Source organism: Macrobrachium nipponense, chromosome 16 (genome assembly GCF_015104395.2).
Source record: "Macrobrachium nipponense isolate FS-2020 chromosome 16, ASM1510439v2, whole genome shotgun sequence".
Taxonomy (NCBI): Eukaryota; Metazoa; Arthropoda; class Malacostraca; order Decapoda; family Palaemonidae; genus Macrobrachium; species Macrobrachium nipponense.
Genome location: NC_087209.1, coordinates 45,379,538 through 45,385,727, shown reverse-complemented (window position 1 = coordinate 45,385,727; position 6,190 = coordinate 45,379,538).

Sequence of the window (6,190 nt, the reverse complement as noted above, 5' to 3'; positions counted from 1 at the left end):
TAAGGCAACTAATTTGTATTTAAGTCTGTAATTATATCTTTTGAGGTCATTCTTAAACATGTTACAGGCCAGGACTAATATTAAATTACAATGGGAAGTTAAAATTACAATGGAAAGTAAGTTGTATTATGGCAGATTCTAAAAGATTTCGTGATAAGACATCTTTTGATCTAGCAATTACTGAACTACCATCCAATCCATTTATCCGGGTGGTTATTTTCATTTATAGAATGAATATTGCATTAGATGTTTGGCCCAGTTTTTAAAGAATATTTATGCTGTTTAATCTTGCTTCTAAGCCCTTGCTCGACTGTCCGAGATAAAAAGAGGGTCAGTCCATACATGGAATTTTATGTATTATGTTGTTGCTTTCCCTGGGTCAATTTTTTTATTAACATTCCTTTTAGTGTGTTATTATAGGAAAAAACAAGGTTTGACCTTAAAGGCTTTTAACAATGATTTAGCTCTTGAATTGCATTTTAAATGGTGAGTATAAACTTCAGTAACGTAAAATATCTGATCTCACAGTTTTTACCTATGGCGCCGTCGTTCGACCCGCCACTGCGCTATGATTCATGTAAAGTTTTCATAAATCTGGTTAGCCTTTGCATTTGTATGTGCTGCTTATTTTGGAAGCCATGCCATTCTTGTGAGGTTCATCTCAACTACACCTCAAGAAAATATGGTTGAAAATAAGAAAAATAAAACTAGCGATTGTCTATCGAAACAATACTAATAAGGATAATCATCACAGGAGCATATAAAACTTAAAAAGAACATTGCAAAAGTCCGTAGATATCATCACTTTGCCTACCATTTGATATCAGTTATGGGGCGTCTCAGGCAATAATAACTGTTTAGATGACAACACATTGCTTAATTGTTGTCTTAATAAAATCATCATGGGTAGTAATAAAAATTATTTATTTTACGGGATATTACCAGTATATCATCTATTCAACCAAATACAGTATATAGACTCCAAATGCGAAATTAGATCTAACTAGTTTCATGAAAGCTTTTGAAAAGCTGAACCACTTTTCATTATGTATTGAGCTCAAGAAAAGCGACCTTGATTTTTGTCTTTCATCAGTATGTTTTTTTTACCGATCTACGAACCGAAGTAATAATAGAACAATCGAAAGAGTGCCGCATAGGTTCATGAATAACGTTGTTCACTTGCATAGCCATCTTTCAAGCGCTAAACTCAAGTGACGTAGTAAGCAATATGTAGTCAGAACACAAATATGGAATTAAGGAAGGACGGATTTCTAGTTTATTGTCACATCTATACAATCGAAGCTATTTCCTTTTCATTATGGCACAGTCTTACACCTGCTGTTAGATAATTAGCTTTATCGCCTGCAGTGTACTGTACTCCTGCAAAGAGCACACGAATGTTCAGAGTTATAAATGGAAGAAATTTCTATATATTAAATTTTTCATTTTACATCAAGGAGGGTCGACTGAATTTTACATGAATAATCTTATGGAATCATCTCTAGCAATTTTACCCGTCACTAATAACCAGTGGACGAATTTTCTAAGAAACTGCAAATGTTATTTGGTAACCCTGCCAGATAAGCCATTACACGATGCATCTGATCATTTTATCGATCCTAGTAAAGAGTTTAAGTTTCAAGGGGAACAGATACCCTTGTCCCCGATTGCAGATTTTTATGTGAAATTGTAATATACCTTTTGTGACTTAACAAAGCAGCTAGTATCTCAAAACTGCAATTATTCTTTTGTGTGCAAAACATTCCTTATGTGTTTCCCGTGGTAAAGCGTTCCATACGAAGTGCCAGAAAAACTAAACTTGTATTTTTTCGGGTAAAGAATTTTGTAACTCATATAGGTATGAGTCCAATCTTAAGATAAAATCAATCTATGTTCATCGAACTACAAGAAATACATAGAGAAAAATATAAAATAATGTTTAATTATACATATTGTGTGAATTGCTTCCGGAGAAGATTTAATTATACAGATTGTGTGAATTGCTTCCGGAGACATGATCTGGAAATTCATACTCTGTAAAGGAACAAAAACAAAAGGAAGGTTGTCGGTGTGGCACTGTTTGAGTTTTCCTGACATATACTACTCATTCTTAGATTCTGCCATGAATTAGACAACTTCACGTAATATGAGCTTCCGAAGTTGGTATTTTAATCCGAGGGTTCAGTAAAGAATGTAATGTTCTATAACGGTATCTGCAGGACTTAAAAGAGAAAAAAATGTACACCTTTACTCGGCACGGTAATGACAAAAGTTCAGTGTTATAAGTGAAACAATTTCAATAGTTTTAATTTTCCATCAAGGAAGGTCAGTAGAATCTTATCTTATCAGCGAAACATACAGTTATTTCCTAATTAAACAGTGGAATTATGAAATGAGGTTTCCTTTAAACTTCTCTACAACAATGATGACTAATTTAGGCCTCGCTTACATTCATTTCGCTTCATTCATACACATTTTTTTCTCATCTATATCCTCCCAAAACCCCCACATATCCTTTCTCTGTGCATGACTGTCATTGTATCTGTTTACGAAGCTTCAGTGAGGTCGGTATTTCCTCAGACCATGTCCCGAATGTAATTGTTTTTTTTTTTTTTTGTGTGATTTTATCACAAGAATTGGGTCAGTGGGTTAAGGTTATCTCGTTTATTCTAGAGGGTTTGTGCCGTTCTAATCTCACTAAAGAGACGGAGTTTACTTCATTCACTTTCCATTTCGGAACCCAAGTTTTCATTGGGGAACGTATCCAAAAGGGTGACGAAGTCGACTAATTGCTTGACAGATGAATGTAAGTTTAAATAGTTTATCTTTATCCCTTATTTACATATATATTGAAGGTGACAGTAGATAAAAAAAGAAGAAATTACTGCCACATATTTTTTAACGATATAACAAACCTGTTAGACTACAGACATATAACAAGTAGCCCTTGGCTAACAAAGCTAGGTTTAGCCTCACTGCACTGTTTTTACAGTGTATGCGCAGTTATGGTACAGACATTTAGGAGGTATTGGACTTAGGAATGAGTCCGGGAAAATTCTGCCGTATAGAGACATCTGATTATAACATATTTCGACAAGGAATATAAGTAATGACTTTATGAAGCGTACATTTTTTTTTCTTCATAAAACCAATGCAAAAGCCTGTGCCGTTCGTCTTCCGGCGATTTTTATACAGAGAAAATGGTCCATGCCTTACTTATATCCGCAAAATCTTACCATTAAATTCTCATTGAATGTTTCTATAAAAAAAATATATGGATTTGTCGTTGCGAAGTTTACTACATGAATGATTTCCGTTTTTGTACAGACTTTTTTTTATATGAAACTTGCATGTATCTCATTCGTTTTGTTCTCTTTCAAGTATGATTTAGGTAAAATGAATTGTTAATAACTAAATACCCATCATCTCTCTCTCTCTCTCTCTCTTCTCTCACCAATGATTTTCTATTGCTGTCTTCTGATATAGCTTTCTCTAACAAAAAAAATATTACCCCAATAATCTCGTAAGAACGTTCAGTAGGCAACCAAGCATGAACCTGATATCGACAGCCTAAAATTTTGAGGAAAATGTCTTCCAAAGGCACTCCCTCCTTACCCATCTCCCCCCATTCAGGCCAATGGCTGCATTGAATACCCAGAAAAACATCAACATTGACAGCTCGGTTTTGCTTAAGGAGTAATATGATGGAAAAGGCAGGGAAAAATTGATATATATATGGTATTCGAAAATTTATTTCTGAATACGCATGTATATTATTTAATTGGAGGATAAAGGAGAATACCGCTATTGGTATCTATAACATTAGATGGCTAATTTACTATCTAAAAAGTACAACTGTGTTGGAAAACCTGAACTCTTTTATATATGTTTTACCTATAATATATTATAAAAGTTTAACTTACTCGAAAATTTTCATAATCCATGCTTACATCATCAGGATTTAAGAATTAAAAAAACATTAACTATGAAAACATAAATACATCTAAAAAGGAAAAATTACACAGTGTAACGAGAAACAACAGGCAAAACACTCATAATGAATTAAACTAATAGAAACTCATACAAGACAGGCACAAAAAAAAAAACTATAAAGTTTAGACTCAGAAAAAAAAAAAAAAAAAACCCGAAATATGGAGCCAACCCGTCAGTAAAAAAATGGGCGTAAAAAAGAGATATTGAGGTGTACGAAAAAGAAAGAAAAAAACACAAAATCAATTTATTACGACAGGTATAACAACGGACTTTTTTGTTTGTACTTGGAGTGTTTTTTTTATGTTATCAAAGACCCGAGTATTGGTACTACCGTTTCCATTTTAACTTGAAAATCGTTCGGTTATGCCAACACAGTTTTGTTTTTAATAGAAGTTTTACAAATCTTCTTATGACTTCTATTGTTAGAGTGTTCGTGCTTGGAAATATTTACCCCCATGTGAAACTTACCCCTTATGAGGATCTGTTCGCACTTTTAGAAGTCTCCCAGTGCATCCAACAAAAATCCTCGAGTAACACTCGGAGCACGAATGCTCGCTCCTCCTGGAGGCAAATTTAGATCAGATAAAGATAAATCTCGATTCGGATTTGAACTTCACTTGTTGTTTGAGTAGTTCTTTGAATGATTCTCAAGGAATTGATTTGTTTGGCCTTCTGAGATGTTTTCATCGGCTATACGTATTACTGACATGCAGATATGCACGCAAAGGCTGGATGAATTGGAATATTTGATTTTAACATATGTTTTCACGTACAAACTGTCATTTCAGTTTCAAGAGTTAGACATAGTGTTCGTGTGTGTCAATCCAATTTAGAGTATTTTACATTTTTATTTAGCACTGACACGGAAATTGGCAGTAAAAGATTTGGAAGGTGTAACAGGAGGAAAACCTCGCAGTTGCACTGTGAGTCGCTTGTTAGGAGAGGGTGGAAATAAGATGGAAGACAAAGAATATGAACGGAGGGGTACAGTCAAAAGGAGTGAAAGTAGTTGCAGCTAGAGCCGAAGGGACGCTGCAAAAAGAACCTTAAGTAATGTCCATATTACACCGCATGAGGTGAAATGGCAGCACTATCCCCCTACGGGGTGCAAGATTTATGGAAAATAATTGCATTGTTAAAATAGAGAACATTGATTCATCTGTACTACTTGAATATAATTTGACCGAAGAAAAATTCTATAACCTAAAAATATTAGTCAAATTTTTCTTTCAAGGTGTCTTTTTTTCAAATATATTGAAGAGGAATTAACAATAAATTAACCACCATGCATTCAAAGTAAGAACGTATTCAGTGTCACCAAATAACTGGTTGTAATGCCTATAAATCTGATTAGAACTCGATAACATACAAATTCTTATCAATAAAGGAAAAAAACGTTTGCAATATTATGCCTATTCTTTGCAACAGAAGTGTTTTTAGAAGTGGTAAGTATATGCATAGATGACATTCCTTACTTCCTGATATAAGAACTTTGAAGATGCAGGCTCCCATGACCGAAACATGAGAGAACATTTGCTGACACAAAACTGCTCACAAATGCTCGCGAAAAACTCTCCGTTTTCGGTCATAGTCAAAATATTTAAGAGCTGGCTGAGTTGTCAGGTCGTGTTTTGGGAGAGACTATATACCCTCCGACACGCCATGCGCAATTTACAGGTTGACAACTGGATTTGATCCTGAATACTGCTTCCGCTTAAAGTTTCTTATACTTTACCATTATCATTAGACCCTAATAACTATAATTGTGATCTTAGAGTATAATACGAATTTGTACATAGCTTTTATTTTTACCAAAGGGTTTCAAAATTGATAAGACATTAAAAACGACAATTACCTATGAATAAAATTTATTTTTGCTTTTTGTTTTGTTTTTACGTGAGCAAAATTACTTATAGGAAAATACCATGTATGGTTCACAATTCTGTTGACAAATGTAATATTAGATCGGAAAAGATCATTTTGAAATATCTTTACATGCACACACACACACATTTATATATATATATATATATATATATATATTATATATAATATATATATATATATATATTGCATGTATATATTATGAACGAAGTTTACAGCTACGAAGGGAGGATGTTTCACTCTTCCTTCGTTACTGTAACTTTGTTCGTATTTCATCACATATTTTTATCTTTTTCGTGATAGCGAAAGTGTA